General features: G+C 45.4%; 1 protein-coding gene across 3 annotated transcripts in view; it reads left to right on the top strand.

Moving 5' to 3' along the window:
- The first annotated feature begins 5,154 nt into the window (after nucleotides 1–5,154).
- LOC137570123 (uncharacterized) overlaps nucleotides 5,155–25,086 on the top strand; it is a 157,176-nt gene continuing 137,244 nt past the window's right edge. Inside the window, exon 1 of one of the 3 annotated variants that reach the window (XM_068278895.1) lies at nucleotides 5,155–5,214. The gene's annotated coding sequence lies outside the window, so the exon portion shown is untranslated. Of the gene's footprint in view, nucleotides 5,215–21,528; nucleotides 21,548–25,086 lie in introns of those variants that run through there. The other 2 variants (XM_068278893.1, XM_068278894.1) reach the window with 2 other exon arrangements.

Genomic DNA, 25,086 nt, shown 5'->3' with positions numbered 1-25,086 from the left:
GACTATGGGAAAAGCTGAATCCTTATCATATGAGACAATAGCATTAAACCTACTTTTTTAGCGTTTTAAAACAGAAAATAAAACTGGGAGGTTCTAAAAAATTGAATACATTTTTCAGGAGTAGGATGGATGAAATTGTTTATCTTCACAGTTTATTTTCAACTTGGATTTTCCATAATGTTCATGTATGAGTTAAAACGTTTGTACAGTATTTAGTTTAAATTGCTGTTGCCACTTTGCGATAGATACCGGTAAGTGACTTGATTGGGTTGCAGTTTGGGCACTCGGCCTCCAAAAGGTTCGCCACCACTGTCCTAATCTGATGTCCCACCATTGCTAGGTTCATGTAAATTTGTCTCCACCCGTTACCACACCTATATTCTGGTCCATGGCCCACCCATTTTTTGGTGCGGCGCGATAAGCACGCCACACAACGTGATCGTCATATTTTTGGCACGCTAGCTGCAGTGTGCTGAATTCTGCTGCCTACAGTATGTACAGTATACGCTGTTCTCTAGTGCTTGCACTGTGTGCTGATTTACCTCCAGTGTGTACAGTGTAAGGTGTTACTCTGTGCCTTTATTGATTGTAAACCAGCTGTATTGTATGCTGATCCCTGCTACTTTCAGTATGTACAGTATTAGCTGTAAAGCCTGGTACACACATACAATTTTGATTAGCCAATTTTAGCTCTGTTCATAAAATTCATTGTCTGTTGGCCCACTTACTGCACGGGGGTGGGAAATTGGGGGTCAGTGATTGACCAATCAAAATTGTATGTGCGTATACATCTTTGATCTATGCCTATACTGATTGTAAATGATCGAAATAAAGGACAGGGGGCTCCGTCCAATATTTCGATGGGCAGGCCCGTTATCCGTAGCTTACACCGCTGCTAAGTTCATGTACATTTAGGCCCCACCCATGGCCACGCCCACTCACCGCATGGTCACGCCCATTTTTTGCCGCGGCGCGCTGCGCGCGCCGCATGTACCTCCCCTCCTGGTGCCCACAGGTGCCACTGATCTCCAGGGACCCTAGAAACGCCCCTGGTACCGCCTACAGCTGATACAGAATACTGCTGCCAGACTGCTAACCAACCAACCCCGTCACTGCCACATAACGCCAGTCCTGCATTCCCTTCACTGGCTACCTATAGAATGGAGAGTCCTATTCAAGATCGGCCTACTGACATTTAAATCCCTGAATAATCTAGGCCCTGGATACATGAAAGATATGTTACAGCTGCGTATCCCCGCATTCTCAGATCCACAGGTTCTAATAATCTAGTCATACCCAGAGTCCACTTGGAAACTTTTGGTCCCAGAGCCTTCTGTCATGCTGCCCCTACGTTTTGGAACTCCTTACCTCAACAGATCAGGACAGCCCATCCCTGGATGTGTTTAAATCCAGACTGAAAACCCACCTGTTCAGTCTGGCATTTGCAGAAATATAACTTTTATTGTGTGAATACTTCATCCTACTAATTACTGAATCTGAGAGAGCCTAAGCGCTTTGAGTCCTATGGGAGAAAAGCGCTATAGAAATGTTATTGTATTGTATTATTGTATAAAGGAAGGAACCTACACAATGTTGCAGATATTCTGGGCAGGAGCTCCCTGAGATCCACGGCATGTGCACACACTCATCCTAACAACTGCACACACTCATCCTAACAACTGCACAAACACATCCTAACAACTGCACACGCACATCCTAACAACTGCACACGCACATCCTAACAACTGCACAAACACATCCTAACAACTGCACACGCACATCCTAACAACTGCACACGCACATCCTAACAACTGCACAAACACATCCTAACAACTGCACAAACACACCCTAACAACTGCACAAACACATCCTAACAACTGCACACGCACATCCTAACAACTGCACACGCACATCCTAACAACTGCACAAACACATCCTAACAACTGCACAAACACATCCTAACAACTGCACACGCACATCCTAACAACTGCACACTCACATCCTAACAACCGCACACGCACATCCTAACAACTGCACAAACACATCCTAACAACTGCACACGCACATCCTGACAACTGCACACACTCATCCTGACAACTGCACACGCACATCCTAACAACTGCACACGCACATCCTAACAACTGCACACGCAAATCCTGACAACTGCACACACTCATCCTGACAACTGCACACGCACATCCTAACAACTGCACACGCACATCCTAACAACTGCACACGCACATCCTAACAACTGCACACGCACATCCTAACAACTGCACACGCACATCCTAACAACTGCACACGCACATCCTAACAACTGCACACGCACATCCTAACAACTGCACACACACATCCTAACAACTGCACACGCACATCCTAAACAAAGGGGCTGAACTGCTATGCTGGGAACATCACATTTTTCCCTCGATGAACAATTACAACCAGTAGAACAGGAAATGTTTCAGGCAAAAGCACTTCCTCAAGGGGGCACTTGAGAAATGCAAATTGCCTGGCTGTCCTGCTGATCCACTGCCTCTAATACCTTTAGCCATAGACACTGAACAAGCAGAGACGTATCTAGAGGGGTACAGGTATGGCTCGTGACATGAGGTCCACAGCATCATGGATGCAATGCCTCCCCCTGTGCTGCACATTGTGCCTGACAAATTAGCTGCATGCTTGTTTGAGGTTGTGGCGTAGAAATAGGGGATGCAGAGGTTGCGACCAAATCGGGATCCATTGGGCCAGAGTACATGGTGGAGGGCCGACTCCCCTCCCCACGGACTCCGCCCCCACCACAACCCAACTCTGCCCTTGACTCCACCCCACCACATCCCCAACTCCACCCTTGACCCCACCACCTCAAGGAAAAAAAAATCTGACAGCATATTCACACTAAATGCACAATCTGGCAGCATCTTCCCACAAAATGCACAATCTCGCAGCATCTTCTTACAAAAAACACAGTCTGGCAGCATCTTCCCACAAAATACACAATGTAACAATAATAATAATAAAAATAATAATAATACAGCAGTCAGTGGCATAGCTAAGGAGCTGTGGGCCCCGATGAAAGTTTTACAATGGGGCCCCCCAAACACTCTATACATAACAATTGCTACTGCGCACCAAAACCTGCCAATGGCAACTACAGTGTCAGAGGTGCAAGAAGGGAATGGGGGAGCAGTTTATTAATGATTACCACTATTTAAAGTATCTATAGCAGTGATTATTATGAGCACAGGACCAATAAAGTGCTAATACTGTACATGAGGGTGGGCCCTTCGGTGTTCCTCTGGCCCAAGGGCCCCGATGCAGTCACTACCTCTGCACCCCCTATTGCTACGCCCCTGACAGCAGTATTTGGCATATGCAGGCTCACTCCCTCCCTTCTTCCGAGGATATTAGGCAAATGCCGGCTCCCTCCCTTCCTACCAGCTGTATTAGGCATAACTAGGCTTCTCCAGAAAATCCCCGCTCCCCCCAACCATTATTAGACATATGCAGGCCCGCTCCCTTCCTTCCCACACCCCAACAGCATTAGGCTACATAGGCATATCTAGGCTCCGACAACATGTGGCCGCTCCATCCATCCTCCCCCCACCTACATACATATTGCATACACCCCATATTCATATGGCGAAATCACACCCCCCCCCCCCCCCCCCCCTCCCCTGTTTCTGAGAGAATGAGCTCTCACCTCTCTGATGTGCAGTGGCTGACAGGGATCTGGAAATGTCAGCGGCAGCGTGGTTTCTAAGATGACGGCTCTTACAAGAAACGCAGTCTCCAACGTCCAAATGGGGACGGGAAGCCATCGGTACCGCCCCTTTTCACCCTTTTTGCATTGTCCAATCAATGCATTGCACACGTCCTCTGACAGGAGGTCTAGTGGGGAGGGTGGAGCAGTGGTACGGCGGGGGAAGAAGCTGAGCGGCACGGAGGTTTAAAAGAAAAATGTTTTTACCTCAGCCATGCAATTAGTTTAAAGGAGCAGGCGGGCCACAGAAAGACCTATGTCGGCCACATGCAGCCCATGGGCCGCCAGTTGGACGGCACTGCCTTGGTCTCATGTGGGTTTGTGGACCTGCTTTGCTCCTTTGCTAAATTTACTGCATGCAACGCTTTCCTGCGTGAGATCAAAAAAACATTGTTGATGCATTTTTATAAAAATAAAATCTGAAGTGCTGCCTTTTCCCGATCGCAAGGTCAGCTCCAATTTAATGGTAATCGGGAGAATGCATTCACACTCAATGCAATCCCATTTTTACAAAAGGCTATCGCTGACCTTGCTGCATTTTCTTGCTTTTTGATTGAGTCCAACACAGACAAAATCGCAAAACGCAGGAATATCGCATTGTAAAACAGCAATGTTTGCAATGGCATTTCTGATTTTTGGTGTGAAAGAGATAGGCTCCGTCTGCCAACGCGTGCAGGAGGCAGACACGCACAACACCAGAAGTACATAGACTGCACTGTCTAACGTTCACACTGCATGCGTTCCAGACCAGTGCGGTCCACGAACGCATGCTGTACGTATTTTTCCCAAAACGCGCGGGCTGACCCATTCACTACAGTGAATGGGTATCAGCCACGCAACACATGCAAACGCAGATGGCTTGCGTTTGTACGCGTTGCGTTCCAATCGCACGGCCATCTGCATGTGGTAACATGAACAGGGCCATACTGTATTTTCTCTCATGTTGAAAAGAGAGAGTATTAAAACGCAAGAACATGTGCTTTAAAACGCATGCTTTTCTGCACAGACAATTGTGTTCCCAATTTCAACCCAAAACAACTATAATAACGAATGCCTCGTTTTCTGATGGAGATATGCTTGATAACTTCCTTTGTGCTTTTTTTTTTCCACAAGCGCTTCCAACGAAGAAAACAAGTGCACTGGTGCCATCTAGTGGCAAAGTTCTGAAAAACACCAGAGCCGCCCTGCTTTTCTATTGGGACGGTTCCATTGTGTGTACGGGGAATACCAACATTAACTGAAGAATATAAAGGAATAAAGAAGTTGTTCTCTTAGAGAAAAATTGAAACATTTTACTAAATAAAAGTTTTAATAAATGATATCTATTGAAAACTAGCCGTTTTGACGTGTATCCCCTTAGTTGTAGCGATGTTGCCGCATGGAACCTCCCCGTCCTATACTGTCAGTGGGAGGCTGTCATGGTCTTCCGTACGGGCTGCAGCAGCTTCTGCAGAGTAAGTAGGAAACTTTAAGGGAAATGGCTGAGCGGCGGGTGTGCGGCCGGGGCTGCGATAAATAATGGTGGGCAGGGGAGGGCAGAAGTGGGGGGAGAGGGGTGTAATGTGGCGGGGTCGCCTCCCTGTAGCCGGGCTTGTTTGTCTCTGGAGTGTCACCATCTGCGCTGAGCAGCCAGGGTGACATTCTGACTGTATCCTCCATCCAGGACAAACAGGCAGTGCTACTTATGTAAGCCCTGCTGCTGAAGTTGTGTGCAGCTGTGTCTGGGAGTGATCAGCACGCAGGCGTTTGTGTTTAGTGTGCATAAAAGGAAAGAAAAGTACTGGAGTATGTGTTATTGTAGAGCATTCTGTGGGGGAATGAGTGGTGGCCACATTGAGGCTGGTTTTATGCTTTTTGCATTGCGTGTGGTGGGGATGCGAGGCCCTTGCCGCAACGCAAAAAGTCAATAATATGATATTGCGTCAGACCCTGCGCTGACAGGGTCATATGCATAGCGTCGCCCCTGCTCAGCAACTTACCTCTTGATGGGTGGTGCAAATATGGAGAGGAGAAAGCACTTGCACAAAATGCAGCAGGGGTGGATACTGCCACACTGGGCTTACCTGCAGCCAGGGCTGGCCCTAGACTTTTTGCCGCCTGATTTGCAACGCCGCCCCCCCGCTGGTGGGGTAGCTGGCAGGACGGGGGTATTGGGCCTAGCGGCGGGGAGGGGAATCGGACCCCCTCCCTCGCCTAGGTCCCCCGATCTGCACTCCCCTCCAGCCTTAAATAGAAGCAGCCGCTACTCGTAAGAGGCACGGGCGGGGAGGACTCCCCTCTTCCCAGTGTGCGCTCCACTGACGTCACTTCCTGCAGTGTTGCAGGAAGTGACGTCAGTGGAGCGCACGCTGGAACGAGGAAGAGGTGAGTCCTCCCCGCCCCTGCGTCTTACAAGTAGCGGCTGCTTCTATTTAAGGCTGGAGGGGAGCGCAGATCGGGGGACCCAGGCGAGGGAGGGGGGGGGTCCGACCCGCCACTAGGCCCAATACCTCCTGCCAGCTACCCCTCCAGCTCGGCGGCCGGCTCCCCGCACCCACGGATGGGCGGGTGCCGCCCCTAGAAATGTGCCGCCTGAGGCAAAAGTTTCACCCCGCCTCATGAGCGGGCCGGCCCTGCCTGCAGCATGCTTCAATGGTAGTTCACGATTTTAATCTGAAGAGAAGAAGGAGATGGGCACAGCTGCTAAAATACCCTTTATTGTGGCTGGGTTGACACAAAAACTCTTACAGCAGTGGGGGAAAGGACAAGCCTGACAGCTGTTTTGCAGGGACTAGCCCTGCTTCATCAGAGTCTCTCTGATGAAGCAGGGCTAGTCCCTGCGAAACAGCTGTCAGACTTGTCGTCGTCCCCCCACACACTACTGTAAGTTTTTTTTTTTGTGTGTCAACCCAGCCACAATAAAGGGTATTTTAGCAGCTGTGCCTATCTCCTTTTTATCTTCTGATTAAACTCTTGATGGGTGGGAAGTACGTCACTGGGATTCCCGTTGGTCTGCACATGTGCACAGCGCCATTTACATGGTGTGCGTCGCCAACAGATTTTCATTGCTTCAAGCATTGTGTGTTAAGCACGTGCTTGCGGTAACGCGCTGTTGCCCTTACGTCGGGTTGGATTCTTCCAGCGCACTGCAAAAGACTGCAATACATGTGAAATTCTCCATAGACTTTAGTTGCTTTTTCAGCAAAATAGGGTAACCTAACGCAGGTTTACCCTGCAAGAGTAAAATGGGCCTCAGTAGATCTTACCCCCCACCCCCACCTAGCACTGTGGACGAGTCCAGCAAATAAATGCTGAAAGTGGTTTTGACGAACTAGGCTCGACCAAGCCGCCAGGGAGATTTTTAGCTGCTCTGCCCTGCCGGCTCCACTTTTTAAACGTCTATGGGATTCCCTAGGATGGCCGGATCCCTGTCGGCACACTGTGGGTAGCGATCTGTGCTACCCACACTGTGAAAACCAAGCATCTAGCCATCCTAGGGAACCCACGCGCACGTGTAGCTGGCGGGGCAGAGAAATTGTGGCGGCCCCCTGCAGCCACCCTCCTCCCAGATCGGATCGCTCGCCTGCAGTGACACCCCCCCCCCCCCCCCCCCTTAAATACTGCATTGCAAATTATGTTTTTGAGCCCACAGGTGGAGGGTTCAGCTTTACACCCTCCCCTGGGAGAAATTTAGCATACAAACTGCCCTGATTGGAAGCTTAGCTTCCAATGCTCACCATACATCACGCATAAGGGGGAGACTTGGGGTCTTATACTCACCTTTGGCGTGGTGATCCCTCGTCGCATACCTCTGATAGCTTCCCCAGTGTCTTCTTCCGTGTCCTTCAGTGGATTTTCTTCTCCCTCAGCGATGACGTGTCCCTTGGCGATCGGTGTTGATGACGCCATGGTCACGAAGTGTCACTAACATGTGGCATAAAACATATAATAATACAATAACCTGTATTGAATTCAATATTAAAAAAATAATGATTACAAAAAAAATGCTTGAAAATAATTTTAATTGATTGAACCACTTTTTGCACATAAATCCTGGGGAAATTGAATGCCAGGGAGGTTAAAAAGACACATGAGGTGAAATTAAAAAAAGGGTGCCGCTTTACTAACTTAGGGCTTCTTCCCGCCCCTAGAAGTCTAACTGTTCCAGTGCTGAAGTTCCCCTGTTCTCCAGGCTGCAGCTGGCTTTTGTGCATGTTCAGGTGTGTTGTGCGCCTCTCTTGATCGCGCTCCCGTAACTGGGAGGACTCTGCACTTGCGTAGTTTATGTCTTTGTGAACTGTGCAAGTGCAGAGTGCTCCTGGCCTTGGGAGTGCTATCACAAGGGACGCACGGTAAGGCTGCAGAGAGTCTATCATTTGCCTCTGAAAATGTACAGAACTGACTGTCTGGGGGGAGGTTTGGTTGATATAGTGTAGTTCCCCTTTACATGAGGACACTGACGGGAGACATTGCTTAGCAACAAATAGTGTTTCTCTGAGATTTTGGTGATGATTTCACAAGTCTGCAGCTGTTTCTCAGCTAAATGATGTAGCTACCCTATGGTTTCCATGTAATGTATAAATAGATAGAAGGCTATGCATAGCTTACTGTTAACTAAGTTACTGCAGGCCTGTCCTCCCAGGTGGAGCGTGACAGAGGTGCTGGAAGCTGGAATATACAGCTTCTTATCTAAAAGTGAATGACTATCGGATAAACTCTATCCCTAAGAACATAAATCTCACATCCCAACCAGCAAATTGTAATCAAACTTACAAACCAAAATCCACAATGAAAGTCTGGAGATTCTGTAATCCTGGCTGGGCTCTGAGATCTTTAGGAGCGTTCTCATCTCCAGCAGTCATTTCCTCTTTTCCAGAAGGGACTGTGGCACCGGATGCCACTTACCTTTCCTATGGCTGATGTGTATGGGAGAGGGCACATTTTATGTGTCTATTTGATCAATCTCTCTCCTACTGAGGAAGGAATCAGATAGATCTGATTCCTTCCACACGCAGAACATCAGTTTTCAATAGATTCCATCAGGGAGTCTATTGAAAATACATTGAACTGCAGCCTTGCAATGTTTGATGCAGTGCAACACTATGGGCCCATACTTTCGATCAATGGTCAGGAGAAAAAAAAAACTACTGAATTAAGCCCATGGAGGGCTAGATTACCTTATTCAGAGAAGCCTGGCAGTGCTAGTTGTCTTGGGAGTCCCTCTTGTTTCTCTTGCTTGGTCCTCTTCACTCCCCAGCTTCCCAGAAAATCACCCGAGAGGTGCTGATTGATTCTGAACTGCGCATGCGTGAGTTTTGAACTGCACATAAGCAGTGAAAGAAAGTGCTTGTGGATGAGCGCTTCCTTAAAGGGAATCTGAAGTGAAAATAAACTGATATAATGATTTGTATGAATAGTACAGCTAAGAAATAAAACATTGTCACAGATACGAGTCTCATATTGTTTCCAGTACAGGAAGAGTTATGGTGGGAATACACAAATCAGCCACTTGATTCTGCGCTCGTTTTTTTTTTTTTTGTTTTTTTTTGCTGTTTGATTCTCCACACATTTGAATGGGAGATCGGAGATGTCAGAAATTATCAACCATCTATCGGCGGCAGAAACGAACCGTGTATTCCCAGCATTAAACTTCAGTTGTTATCTATGCAAAAGAGCTTCTTTGAGCTCTGCCACTATAAAGTCATGGACAGCACTGTCTTTTGAAGCGCTTATCTCAACTGTCTCTCATTGTTTCTTCTTTGTTTTATAGTTTTTCTGCAGAGAAAAGTCCAAAGAGTCATTAGGCTGCTCTATGAAATCATTTAAAAGACTGAGGCTAAGTTCACAGTGGGACGTTAAAGTTGCGCGTTCAAACAGCATTTAACGCAGAATAACTCACTGCAATGAAAAATCAATGCACCATTCACAGTGCACATGTTGCGTTGGTTTCTAACGCAGCACGTTAAGTAAAAGTACTGCATGCAGTGTGTTATACACGTTATTAGCTGCGTTGGACTGTTTGCACATGCTCAGTAATGACTTGGAAGCATACTTTTCATTGCCTGTATTTTTTACTGTATCTGCTGTATGCGACGGTAACGCTGCGTTGCAACTTTTTGGGCGCGTTGCGTTGTAAGCTTGCGGTGCGACTTTAACGTGGCATCAAAACGCAACGTCCCACTGTGAATCTAGCCTGAGTGTATTGTGGAAACTGCAGTTATTAGAGAATGATGCAATGTTAGAAAAACGCACGCACGTACACACACTACTTTCCTATAATTTTCACACTTTGGGTATAGGATTCTAGGCAAAAGGTGCTTCCATTGAGTCTAAGGGCTCATACACACATCAGACCATAGTCTTTGGAAAATGAAAGATCATAGACCAATTTTACCACCTTCCATGTAGTATGAGGGCCATACCTACACAGTCTATTCTATGGAGCTGAACTCCCCACCAGAAAAAAATCTTTGCAAGATGCTGCTCACAAAAGATGCTGTACAGACACAAAAGATCAGTATCTGCAAAAGATCCGTTCCTGCAAAATGCATTTATGATATCTGCAGATCATCATGCACACCTTGTTTAACAGACATTCATCTGCAGATCAGATGCACCAGGATGGATTTTCTGATCTGCAGATGAATGTCAATTAAACAAGGTGTGTATGATGATCTGCAGATCTCATAGACTATGAATGCAATTTGCAGGAACGGATCTTTGGCAGGAACAGATCTTTTGCAGATACTAATCTTTTGTGTCTGTACAGCATCTGTGTGTGCAGCATCTTGCTAAGATGTTTATCTGATGGGGAGTTCAGCTCAATAGAATAGACTGTGTAGAGTATGGCTCTCATACTACATGGAAGGGGATAAAATTGGTCTGTGATCTTTCATTTTTCAAAAGACTATGGTCTGATGTGTGTATGTGGCCTAAGACTCGACAATACACTATAAAGAAAAGGAAGAAAATTATATACATTTAAATCAATTTTAAAGTTAAAAACTTTTTATTAATCACAATTAACTCTATTTATTAATCACAATTATAAAACATTCTTTGTTAAAAGGTATATATGTATAGAGCCCCCGGTGTTTCAGATTATGGCTCTATATAGATATATACCTTTTAACAAAGAATATTTTATAATTGTGATTAATAAATAGTTTTTTAACTTTTAGGGCTCGTTCATACTAGAGGCGTTTTTGGCCAATTTTAAGTGCGGGCGTTTTTTCAAAAACGCCCTGAAAGTGGTTACACCATGCCTCTCTATGGTGTAGTTCAGATTGGAGCGTTCCGTCCACGTTCAGATCAGAAAAGTGGTGCCGGAGCCATTTTTGAGGCGATTTTTGCCTCAACAGAAGGTATAGGAAAAACGCAAACTCTCACAAAATCGCTTTGTGCAGCAATTGCGTTAGCATTTTTAAGAATAAATACATTGTATTTATTATTTTCCGGATCAAAGCGTTCACTTCCTGACTTACGTCAGGAAGTGAAAAACTGCAATTGCTCGGCAAAATCGCTTAGAAAAGCGGTTAAAAAAAATACAGCGCGCAGCAGGGCTGTGGAGTCGGAGTCGTGGAGTCGGAGTCGTGGAGTCGGGCAATTTTGGGTGCCTGGAGTCGGAGTCGGGAAAAAATGCACCGACTCCGACTCCGACTCCTAATGAATTTGTAACTGTAATTAAAATAGAAAATATGATAAAATGTTCTATTTCTCAGATAATAGTCATTAAAAATAATGTATATATACAGTATATATACAGTAATAGCTGTGCTTAGTCCACAAAAATGAAATAAACCAATCAAAATTAGTTACTTGTGCTGCTTCAATAAAGCAGTCCCCGTATTTTTAAGGTCAGATATACATATCTGATTGTGACTGTATATATGATGTGTACACAGGAATCTCTTATATATACTAAATAACATCTATGCTGTAAGAATAAAGCCTGATGTGTAGCTATGTCACTAATAGAGATGGTCAACGAGATGGAAATAATTCTGCATTGATGCTGATTTATGCAAATGTATGCACTCCCTTTGCTGATAAAATCAAATAATTTGATATGTTATTAAAATTTGGTTTGGTGACTACAAATTAAAGGGTAACTGAGGCGGATGAAAAGTAAAGTTTTATACATACCTGGGGCTTCCTCCAGCCCCCTTCAGGCTAATCAGTCCCTCACTGTCCTCCACCACCCGGATCTTCTGCTATGAATCCTGGTAATTCAGCCAGTCAGCGCTGTCCGGCCGCACCCCGCTCCCACAGCCAGGAACATTCTGCACCTGCGCAATAGTGCTGCACAGGTGTAGTATGCTCCAGGTGGCGGAGTGTGTGCATGCGCACTACGCTTGACTGACTCAAGTACCTGGACTCATAGCAGAAGATCCAGGTGGTGGAGGAGGACAACTAGGGACTGATTATCCTGAAGGCGGCTGGAGGAAGCCCCAGGTATGTATAAAACTTTATTTTCATCTGTCTCAGGTTTACTTTGTTACACAGTAGTACTATACTCTACATATGCACTCCCCACAGAGCTGCAGGGAATCCACTGAGAATGCTGTGCACATTGAATACAGAGGTGTTGTCTGTTTACAATCTCCTCATTCCCCTGCAGAGTACCTGCACATCATTCTTACATGTACCCACACTTACATTGCCTAGGGCCTGATAGATATTCTTTGTTCCGGTTTGTACCTTTTACAAGTACTCTTACCAAGGACTAGTTTTAGTCTAAAGGGAATACATATAGTAGTCTACATATCCTTCTCACTTCAGTTGTCTTTTAAAATTCCTAAGCGTTGGCAGTTAAGAGACGAATTTCATGTTACATACTTTTAATCAACAAAATTGTAATATGCAAATTAGAGGAGTCGGAGTCGTGGAGTCGGAGTCGGAGTCGGTGGAATCCTAAACTGAGGAGTCGGAGTCGGAGTCGGAGTCGGTGGATTTTTGGACCGACTCCACAGCCCTGGCGCGCAGGTAAAAAAAAAAAACGCTTCAGAAACCGGCCAACGTGGACAGACACTCTGACGGAACGCAATGTGAACAAAGCCTCGACGTAGATTTATATGTATATCATTTTCTTCCTTTTCTTTATAGTAAATAGTATTTTCTTTGCTACTAATGTTCTATTAATTATCCATATTACACAACCAATTCATTAAATCATGAGGTTATTTTCCCTTCAGTGTCCCTTTTAAGCTGTGCATGAGCAGTATGGAACTTTCACTTGTCTAGTTCTGAATTGCTTGTCACTGCTGGGGAACTTCAAAGAAGATTTTGGACAGGTGCGTCCAGTCAAATACTTAAAAGGACAGGAATTGGTACCCCTTCTCCTCCTCTCTCCCCCCCCCCCCCCCCCCAAGACAACAAGCAGCATCAGGAGTTTATGGGATACTTTAAAGAGGAACTGTAACCAAGGATTGAACTTCAACCCAATCAGTAGCCAATATCACCTTTCCCACTTTACCTTTTCTCAAATGGCTCACCTTGGGGCACTGTATGGCTGATATTGTGGTGAAACACCTCCCACAGTATGATGCCAGTACCTAGGTACTGACATCACACTGTGGGAGCCTTGTTGCATTGTGGGAAATAAAAGCTGTTTCCAACTGCCAAAAAGCAGCCTCTCCTTCCAAAGATATCTCCTGCCAGCAGTAAAGCTGCCGCTATGTGATACATTTCAGAATGTAAATCAGGGAGAGGAAAGCTTTTACAATGGGCAAACACTGACTAAATCATTTATAAATAATTATTGTAAAAATTAAGCATTTTTTTTCCATTACATTATTTTCACTGCAATTCCTCTTTAAGTGTACAGCTGTCAGCCCTGTGTGTGAAAGAGCCCATACAGTGAGAGTTGGAAGTAGGACAAATATTTCAGGGCAAATAAGTCATTCTCACATACACGGATGAAGGCAAAATTAGGTACAGATTTCCCACCACACATTCTATTACCAGACTAATGGAATACTACAGTGTGTACAGATCACGAATAACATTACTAATAGCTCATAACTTCTTAACTCCTTATTATCACCCACTATATCTGTGCACACATTCAACTTTGACAAAGGTTATGACATTGTGGGAATAACCGAGACATGGATGCAGGGGCGTTTCTAGGTTCCTGGGAGATCCAGGGCACCCCTGGTCACCAAGAGGGAACGAATGTGCATCAAAAAAAATGGGCATGGCCATGCCATGTAAAGTGGGCGTGGTCATAGGTGGGGGGAAATGTACTCGAACATAGCTGTGGCGTAGCTTAAATTTATTCAATAGGCAATATTTCACATATATAAGCCTCTCACCTGGCTTCTGTCTTGCCTTCGGCTGGCTGGCCTGTGCGCTGTACTCAGCTGGTGGTGATGCTGTGCCGGCCTGGCTGGTGGTGATGCTGTGCCGGCCTGGCTGGTGGTGATGCTGTGCCGGCCTGGCTGGCGGTGATGTTGAGCCGGCCTGGCTTTGCTAGGTGACTTGCTGGGCTGGGCAATGTGCTGGGGGCATTTTGAGGGGCTTTGCTGGGCTGGGGGCTTTACTTGGCTGTATGCTTTGCTGGGCTGGGGCCCTGGGGCTTTGCTTGGCTATAGATAGGTAGCTTCCCCCAGCATAGGTTAGATAGGCAGCTTCCCCCAGTGTAGGTTAGATAGGCAGCTTCCCCCAGTGTAGGTTAGATAGGCAGCTCCCCCCCAGTATAGGTTAGATAGGCAGCTCCCCCCCCAGTATAGGTTAGATAGGCAGCTTCCCCCAGTGTAGGTTAGATAGGTAGGTTTCCCCAGTGTAGGTTAGATAGGCAGCTTCCCCCAGTGTAGGTTAGATAGGTAGGTTTCCCCAGTGTAGGTTAGATAGGCAGCTTCCCCCAGTGTAGGTTAGATAGGCAGCTTCCCCCAGTGTAGGTTAGATAGGCAGCTTCCCCCAGTGTAGGTTAGATAGGCAGCTTCCCCCAGTGTAGGTTAGATAGGCAGCTTCCCCCAGTGTAGGTTAGATAGGTAGGTTTCCCCAGTGTAGGTTAGATAGGCAGCTTCCCCCAGTGTAGGTTAGATAGGTAGGTTTCCCCAGTGTAGGTTAGATAGGCAGCTTCCCCCAGTGTAGGTTAGATAGGTAGGTTTCCCCAGTGTAGGTTAGATAGGCAGCTTCCCCCAGTGTAGGTTAGATAGGTAGGTTTCCCCAGTGTAGGTTAGATAGGCAGCTTCCCCCAGTGTAGGTTAGATAGGCAGCTTCCCCCAGTGTAGGTTAGATAGGCAGCTTCCCCCAGTGTAGATTAGATAGGCAGCTTCCCCCAGTGTAGATTAGATAGGCAGCTTCCCCCAGTGTAGATTAGATAGGCAGCTTCCCCCAGTGTAGATTAGATAGGCAGCTTCCCCCAGTGTAGGTTAGATAGGCAGCTTCCCCCAGTGTAGGTTAGATAGGCAGCTTCCCCCAGCGTAGGTTAGATAGGTAGGTTCCCTCAGTATAGGTTACGTAGGTTCCCCCAGTATAGATTAGGTAGGTAGGTTCCCCCAGTATAGGTTAGATAGGCAGCGTCCCCCAGTATAGATTAGATAGGTAGGTTCTCTCAGTATAGGTTAGATAGGCAGCGTCCCCCAGTATAGATTAGATAGGTAGGTTCTCTCAGTATAGGTTAGATAGGCAGCGTCCCCCAGTATAAATTAAATAGGTAGGTTCCCTCAGTATAGGTTACGTAGGTTCCCCGAGTATAGATTAGGTAGGTAGGTTCCCCCAGTGTAGGTTAGATAGGCAGCGTCCCCCAGTATAGATTAGATAGGTAGGTTCCCTCAGTATAGGTTAGCTAGGTAGGTTCTTCCAGTGTAGATTAGATAGGTAGGTTCCCTCAGTATAGGTTAGATAGGCAGCGTCCCCCAGTATAGATTAGATAGGTAGGTTCCCTCAGTATAGGTTAGATAGGTAGGTTCCCCCAGAATAGATTAGATAGGTAGGTTCCCCCAGAATAGATTAGATACAGTGGGTTGCAAAAGTATTCGGCCCCCTTGAAGTTTTCCACATTTTGTCATATTACTGCCACAAACATGAATCAATCTTATTGGAATTCCACATAAAAGACCAACACAAAGTGGTGTACACATGAGAAGTGGAACCAAAATCCTACATGATTCCCAAAACTTTTTACAAATAAATAACTGCAAAGTGGTGTGTGCATAATTATACGGCCCCCTTTGATCTGAGTGCAGTCAGTTGCCTATAGACATTGCCTGATGAGTGCTAATGACTAAATAGAGTGCACCTGTGTGTAATCTAATGTCAGTACAAATACAGCTGCTCTGTGAGGGCCTCAGAGGTTGTCTAAGAGAATATTGGGAGCAACAACACCGTGAAGTCCAAAGAACACACAAGACAGGTCAGGGATCAAGTTATTAAGAAATTTAAAGCAGGCTTAGGCTACAAAAAGATTTCCAAAGCCTTGAACATCCCAAGGAGCACTGTTCACGCGATCATTCAGAAATGGAAGGAGTATGGCACAACTGTTAACCTACCAAGACAAGGCCATCCACCTAAACTCCCAGGCCGAACAAGGAGAGTGCTGATCAGAAATGCAGTGAAGAGGCCCATGGTGACTCTGGACGAGCTGCTTAGATCTACAGCTCAGGTGGGAGACTCTGTCCGTAGGACAACTATTAGTCATGCACTGTACAAAGTTGACCTTTATGGAAGAGTGGCAAGAAGAAAGGCATTAACAGAAAGCAAAAGAAGGCCCGTTTGCAGTTTGCCACAAGCCATGTGGGGGACACAGCAACCATGTGGAAGAAGGTGCTCTGGTCAGATGAGACCAAAATGGAACTTTTGGGCCAAAATGCAAAACGCTATGTGTGGCAGAAAATTAACACTGCACATCACTCTGAACACACCATATTCCCCACTGTCAAATATGGTGGTGGCAGCATCATGCTCGGGGGGTGCTTCTCTTCAGCAGGGACAGGGAAGCTGGTCAGAGTTGATGGGAAGATGGATGGAGCCAAATACAGGGCAAACTTGGAAGAAAACCTCTTGGAGACTGCAAAAGACTTGAGACTGGGGCGGATGTTCACCTTCCAGCAGGACAATGACCCTAAAGATAAAGCCAGGGCAACAATGGAATGGTTTAAAACAAAACATATCTATGTGTTAGAATGGCCCAGTCAAAGTCCAGATCTAAATCCAATCGAGAATCTGTGGCAAGATCTGAAAACTGCTGTTCACAAACGCTGTCCATCTAATCTGACTGAGCTGGAGCTGTTTTGCAAAGAAGAATGGGTAAGGATTTCAGTCTCTAGATGTGCAAAGCTGGTAGAGACATACCCTAAAAGACTGGAAGCTGTAATTGCAGCAAAAGGTGGTTCTACAAAAGTATTGACTCAGGGGGCTGAATAACTACGCACACCCCACTTTGCAGTTATTTATTTGTAAAAAATGTTTGGAATGATGTATGATTTTCGATCCACTTCTCACATGTACACCACTCTGTATTGGTCTTTCACGTGGAATTCCAATAAAATTGATGCATGTTTGTGGCAGTAATGTGACAAAATGTGGAAAACTTCAAGGGGGGCGAATACTTTTGCAACCCACTGTAGGTAGGTTCTCCCAGCATAGATTAGATAGGTAGGTTCTCCCAGCGTGGATTAGATAGGTAGGTTCTCCCAGCGTAGATTAGATAGGTAGGTTCTCCCAGCATAGATTAGATAGGTAGGTTCCCCCAGTATAGATTAGGTAGGTTCCCCCAGCGTAGATTAGATATGCAGCTTCCCCTAGTGTAGGAGGGGGCACTAGGCAGAGTGGCGGGGGGAGTGGGCAGTTAAAAACTCACCTGTCTTCAGATCGCCGCAGGCACAGCAAAGGTTGCCAATTGCTTATTGGGGTATGCTACAGGACACCACATATTCATGAAGCTGCAGAACTGCAATTACTACAGCAGATTGAAAAAGCTGCAATTAAAAATGAGGTCATAGTTATGGGTGACTTCAACTTTCCAGACATTGACTGGAGTATTGAAACTACCCATTCTGGTAAAAGCAGCAGATTTCTGCCATCACTACAGGACAATTACTTGACTCAAATGGTAACTGAACCAACTAGGGGAAATGCGTTACTGGACCTGAGCATTTCTAATAGACCAGATAATGTATCAAATGTGCAGGTTCAAGAACATTTGGGAAATAGTGATCACAACATGATAACATTTGATCTGGTGACTGATAGGCCCCGGGGCAGCGGGACCACTAAAACTATGCATTTTAGAAAAGCAAAGTTCAATCAACTCAGGCAGGCACTACGTTTGGTGAACTGGGATAATGTACTACAAGGAGAGGACACTGAAGGGAAATGGCAAGCTTTTAAACTTATTCTCAATCAATATTGTAGTATGTATATCCCATATGGAAACAAAATGTCTAGGAATCAAAAAAGGCCTCTATGGATGAATAGAAAGGTTAGATATAAAATGAAGGGGAAAAAGAATGCCTATAATGTCCTAAAACAGGAGGGAACCGAGGCTGCATTAATAAGGAGTGCAATAAAAGTTGTAAAAAAGAAATTAGGCTGGCAAAGATTGAAGCTGAAAATCAAATCGCTAGGGATATCAAATCTAACCCAAAGAAGTTTTACAAGTACATCAACTCTAAAAAAAGAACGGTTGACTGTATTGGACTCCTAAAGGATGAGGGTGGGAACTCAATAGTGGATGACCAAGGTAAGACAGGGTTATTAAATGCTTTCTTTGCTTCTGTCTTCACAAGGGAAACATCACTGTTGCAAATTACAGATGCAGAAGAGTTTCAATCTTCTAACTGTAATATTAAATACTTAACGCAGGAAGAAGTGAAGGCAAGACTAAATAAATTAAAAATAGACAAGGCACCTGGCCCGGATGGCATGCATCCTCGGGTCCTAAGGGAATTAAGTTCAGTTATAGCTAAACCCCTTTATCTTATCTTTTGTGACTCTCTTTCAACTGGCAGAGTCCCAGTGGATTGGCGTACAGCCCACGTTTTCCCATTATTTAAGAAGGGCAAAAAATCAGATCCAGGAAATTATAGACCTGTAAGCTTAATATCAGTTGTATGCAAACTATTTTAGGGGTTACTAAGAGATACTATACAGGACTTCATAGTAGAAAATAATCTTATTTCTCAGCATCAACATGGGTTTACTAAAGACAGGTCCTGTTTGACTAACATGCTCAGCTTTTATGAGGTAGTGAACGCTAATGTGGATATTGGGAATGCTGTAGATGTGATATACTTTGACTTTGCAAAGGCCTTCGACACTGTTCCACACAAAAGTCTGGTGCAGAAGTTGAGGATGCAAGGACTGGGGAAGAGTCTGTGTGCATGGATAGGGAACTGGCTAATGGACAGAAAACAAAGAGTTGTGGTCAATGGATCATACTCAAAATGGGTGACTGTTAGCAGTGGGGTCCCACAGGGGTCTGTACTGGGTCCAGTGCTCTTAAATTTATTTATTAATGACCTAGTAGATGCAGTAGTAAGCAATGTTGCTATTTTTGCAGATGATACAAATTTGTGCAGAATCATCAACTCTCAGGAAGATAGGAACATATTGCAACAGGATCTGGATAGGATGGCTATATGGGCACATAAATGGCAGATGAAATTCAATGTTGAAAAATGTAAAGTCATGCATTTTGGTCGTACCAATGGTCTAGCATTATACAAAATAAATGGGATACAGTTGGGGACATCAAACTTGCAGAAGGTCTTAGGAGTACTCATCGACAACAAGTTAAATAATCGTACTCAATGCCAAGCCGCTGCAGCTAAAGCTAACAAAATTTTGGGATGCATTAAAAGGGAAATAAAAACTCGAGATGCTAGCATAATATTGCCCCTGTTTAACTCTCTAGTAAGGCCACATCTGGAATATGGAATTCAGTTCTGGGCACCAGATATTGCAGTTTTAGAGCAGGTGCAGAGACGAGCAGCAAAATTGATACGTGGGATGAAAGGTCTCACTTACCAAGAAAGGTTAGATAAACTGGGTTTATTTAGTCTAGAGAAAAGACGCCTTAGAGCAGGGGTCTCAAACTTAATTTACCTGAGGGCCACAGGAGGCAAAGTCATGATGAGGCTGGGCCGCATAAGGGATTTCACAAAAAAAGTCCTCAAATGTCATTAACAGTTTTAATTATTTCTTCTGAACATGAAGTGTCCTACCTTATAGTTCGCGTCAGTGCTCCCATTACAAGTAATCCGCCGTGTCCCCGCCGCAAAACAAGGGCTGCAGAGCCCCCAAATCGCCCGGGGGCAATCCGCCAGCATTTCCTGGAAGGGGCAGAGCTTTCAGCTTCAGCTCTGCCCCTCCTGACGTCAATCGCCGCCTCTGCCTGCCCCTCTCGCTCTTCCTTCACAGAGAGGGGCTGGGAGAGGCGGCGATCCGTGCGGCGATTGACGTCAGGAGGGGCAGAGCTACAGCTGGAAGCTCTGCCCCTCAGCGCAGTCGTGGGTGTTTGCCCGGGGGATTTGGGGGCTCTGCAGCCCTCGTTTAGTGGCAGGGATGCGGCGGATTACTTAGGAGCACTGAAGCGAACTATAAGGTAAACTAGTTCGCGTCCGTGTCTCTTTTGCTTTTGCCGGCGCGGGCCACAAAATATTGTACCGAGGGCCGCAAATGGAGAGGAAGGTGATGTTTACATTGTGGAGGGAGGGGGAGTGTTTTGATCATGAGGGGGGGTTTTATTATGTCATAAGGTATATAGGTTTGGTGCAACTTTGTGTAATATTGTTTGTCTGCACTGTTCTGATGAAGGGGACCCCTTGTGGCCCCGAAACAATTGTTAACTTTTGGTGTTGACATATGACACATTAAAACTTTGGTCCAGGGATTTTATCTGATTGCCATCTGGAGTCGGGAAGGAATTCTTTTTCCCTTTTGGGGCTAATTGGACTATGCCTTGTAAGGGTTTTTCGCCTTCCTTTGGATCAACAGGAATATGTGAGGGAGCAGGCTGGAGTTGTACTTTGTTCTCTGGTTTAACTCGATGGACGTATGTCTTTTTTCAACCCAAATAACTATGTAACTATGTAACTATGTAACTTAAGCTTATTTTTGACACAGGTCTGCATTATCATTTGGACTGTGGTGTTTAATTTCTAAGTACAATTCTATACGCTTACAAGTAAAACCTCTATGTTTAAAAAGAGGTTCTATTTAGATTTCCTTAGCTAGCAGGGCAGAGTGCAAATTGTTTCCATGTGTACTTTGTGACTAAACATGTCTTACATGGTAGAAATATTTGCTCATTGCATATTCAGTCTATGCCTCTCTTGTATTGGCACAGTGCAGATAGGAAGCTTTGATGTTCCCCTCTCACAGCAAGTCTGTCGATTGGGTTTGAACGGCCTGAAAGCAATGCACACTGTGCATAAGCTGTTGGTAGGGGGAAAGTTACAGTAAAATACAGACAGGTACTAGAGAGAAAATCCGGAAGTCGCTATATGTTATGTAGGATTAGGCTTAGATTTCAGACGTTGTTAGGCAGTGTGTTTATTGCTTCTCAGGCAACTGCCTTTAACCACACAGTGTTTGTACTTTGTTGTGCAATCCTACTGGCAGGCATTTTGTAGCCATTTTAAAGACCTTCATTGAAATTTGGCAAATACTTATCAGACACACGCCATGTTAGTTATTGGGCAATTAAAACGAGATTATAAATGTTTTTTTTTTTTTTTTTGTCACTTCCTTATTCCAGATCATTTCCAGTAAATGCCATTCCTCCCAAACACTGGTCTCCTGCTTCACAAGGTGTTTGCAGGGAACACATATTAGGAACATTTGCAGTACCTTACAAAAGTGAGTACTAAATCATCTGCACCATCTTCATAAAATGTAATATTTTATTGAAAAATGGTAAAAAGCAGCATAAAAACAAGTGCCGTGTCTAACGTGACACAAGGTGTTTTGGATATAGCATCCTTTTTCAAGCTGCCACAAGCACAATTGTGCTTATGACAGCTTGAAAAAGATTGTGCTTATGGCAGTTTTAAAATGGATGTTATGTCCGAAACGGGGTACATTACATTAGATCCGACACTTGTTTTCTTGCTGCTTTATCAATTTTCAATAAAATATTACGTTTTAAAGGAATACTGTAGGAGGGTCGAGAGAAAATGAGTTGAACTTACCCGGGGCTTCTAATGGTCCCCCGCAGACATCCTGTGCCCGCGCAGCCACTCACCGATGCTCCGGCCCCGCCTCCGGTTCACTTCTGGAATTTGCCTGCGTTGCCGTGTCCTCGCTCCCACAGATGTCACCAGGAGTGTACTGCGCAGGCACAGATGGTCTGTGCCTGCGCAGTACACTCCTGGTGACATCTGTGGGAGCGAGGACACTGGGCCTGCACAGTACGCTTCTGGTGACATCAGCGGGAGCGAGGACACAGCAATGCAGGCGCCGTGGTTTTTACTTTAAAGGGGAACTGAAGTAAGAGGTATACGGAGGCTGCTATTTTTATTTCCTTTTAATCAATACCAGTTGCCTGGCAGCCCCGCTGGTCTATTTCACTGCAGTAGTATCCTAATAACACCAGAAACAAGCATGCAGCTAGTCTTGTCAGATCTGACTTTAAAGTCTGAAACACCTGATCTGCTGCATGCTTGTTCAGGGGCTATGGCTAATAGTATTAGAGGCAGAGGATCAGCAGGGCTGCCAGGCAACTGGTATTGCTTAAAAGGAAATAAACATGGCAGCCTCCATATACCTCTCTCTTCAGTTCCCCTTTAAAGTCTGAAATTCCAGAAGTGAACCAGAGGCGGGGCCGGAACATTGACTAACTTTCGCGTCCCTGGGACTTCAGAGGATATTTGCCAGGCTGTGGCTTTGCACAAAGGTCGCATTTCACCTTGATGGTGCAGTGCGCACATGCAGGCAAATATACTGTAGATGCACTGTCCTGTGTGCAATGACTTGTGATCCAATAGATGGCTGATCTTTGTTGCTTCTGTACTTTCTTGCCATTTGGCTTCCTTGGTGTGTGAAGTGACTAGTGGATCCTTATTCAGGAAGCAAACATTCTTACCTCCTTTTACTAAATCCTAAAAAAAATATGAAAATAGTACACAAATAGTTTTTCTTACCTTTATTTCCATTTACTGGCTTATTTTTTTAATAACAAGCTATAAATAATAAACACACCCCCCTGGCACTGCCACTGATCTCAGAATTAGAGTACTTTTCATTTTATTTTTAAAAGGTTATTGTACCATATAGCACTACTAGCCATTAGAGTCGACAATTATGTATGTTGTCTGAAACCTGCACCAGCCACCCACCAAGGCCCACCGATGCACATCAGCACACCCAAAGGTCAGGGTCCAACCATCAATAAGAGCAAGCACCCAGAGCAAATCATATCTAGACATCAGTCAATACATTCTTGCAGTATTTATCACACCACCGAGACCAGATGTTATCAAACTTATTGGGACAGTTTCGACTTTTATATGTCATCTTACGCAATTTTGTTAACTGTGTTGATCCATTCGGCCTTAGTAGGTATAACAGACTGGTTCCAATTAGATAGGATTGCCTTTCTAGCCACATGGCAGAGTGAAAATATCATTGCTTTTTTATATTTACTGTAGCTACCTTTATCAAATATACTCAGCATTGCCATCTTTAAAGAGACACTTAAGTTTGAAATAAAAAATTTGTTTTACTCACCTGGGGCTTCTACCCACTTGCAGCTGCCCCGTGCCCTCGCAGGCACAATTGGATTCTCCTGTTCCCTGCTGCCAGCTACTGTCACTTCGCCAACAGGCCTGCCCATGTTTGGCCTTCTACGCATTCCCGTCCGCAATAGCGTCCAGGGCGCTATCGTGGACGGGAACACGTAGAAATAGACACGTGGCCAGGCAGGCGCAGTAAGCCTGTAGGCCAAGTGACAGTAGCTGGCGGCGGGGGACAGGAGGATCCGTGAGTGACTGTGTGGGCATGGGACAACTGCAGGGAGCTGGTGGAAGCCCAAGGTGAGTAAAACTGATTTTTTTTCCCTTCTAAGCTTAAGGATTCCTTTAAACGAGAAGTGTATGGAGGCTGCCATATTTATTTTCCTTTTTAATAATTTTATGATAGTGGTGATTGCTGAAAGGTTAGTTAAGCTCAGTTCCCTCTTGTTTTACAATCTCCACTTAGCACAGTAAGCGGAACTTATTGTTAGCAGAGTCCAAACTTGCTGCATTGTTTTTTTTTTTTTTTAGACAAGTGGATGCGCTGCAAAAGCCACCTATGGTGCAATGCAACCGGACACAAACGCAACGGTAAAATGTAGTTGAGCGGCCCCAGAACTGTCCCCTCTGCTCTGTGCTGAATGGATGCCTCACAAATGTGAACCGACCCTAAGGCCTTGCTCACATTATAAGTCGCAATCCCTAAGCAATTTATGTAGCAATTTTGAAGGGTCTTTTCTACGTGTTTCAGATTGATTTTCGCTTTTCTCAGCGCTTTTGTGTAGCATTTTTTTTTTCACTTCCTGGCGTCCGTCAGGAAGTAAACTCTTTGCCCCGGAAATAAATAAATACACTGTATTTTAATGTAAAGCGCTCGGGAAATCGATTTTCAAAGCGCTTTTTCAAGCACTTAGTGGTTTCCGTATCCTTTCTATTGAATCGTAAAAGCTCTGAAAATGGTACAGGAGCCGTGTTTGCAATTAGATAGAAAGCTAATCGCTTATGTAAGAACACTCACATAAGCTAACATTGCACTAGCGCTTTTAAGGCGATTTATAAAATCGCCAGCGGTAAAAAAAAAAAAAAGCCCGAAATCACCCCTAATTTGAATGAGCCCTAAGGCTGTTTACACACTAAGACGTTACAGGCGCACGTTAGTGCGCCTGTAACGCTCCCCCCAACGCACAGCAATGTAACACAAGTGGGCTGTTCACACAGCCCACGTTGCGTTACATGTAACGCTGCACGTTCTGCCGAAAGTGCAGCATGCTACGACGTTAGAGCGGCTATAGCCGCGTTAGACTGTTTGCACATGCTCAGTGGGGGGCAGAGAGGAGGCGGGGAGATGCAGCTACAGTAGCCGCGCACATGGCTACTTAATATTCACTGCACTGGCGGCCGCTGATTGGCCGGCGGGACCACGTGATGCGGAGTGTCTCTACCGGCCTCTCCCGCACCACCATACGTTGCGTTAGGTGCACGTTATGCGACCTTAACGTGGCACCTAACGCAACGTCTTGGTGTGCAAGTAGCCTTAAGCAGCAGTCGGGTAATTGGAGTTCTGTTTGTACAGCCTCAGGACCCTCACTACCTGTGTGGCCGGATGCCAGGCAGGGATTACCGCGTAATAAGGTGGTCATCCCCGAAGGCCTGTTTTCACCGCTG

The sequence above is a fragment of the Hyperolius riggenbachi genome, chromosome 1, assembly GCF_040937935.1.
Source record: "Hyperolius riggenbachi isolate aHypRig1 chromosome 1, aHypRig1.pri, whole genome shotgun sequence".
In the NCBI taxonomy this organism is placed as follows: Eukaryota; Metazoa; Chordata; class Amphibia; order Anura; family Hyperoliidae; genus Hyperolius; species Hyperolius riggenbachi.
The sequence above is the reverse complement of the archived record's forward strand: the minus strand, read 5'-3'. Positions and strand labels throughout refer to the sequence as shown.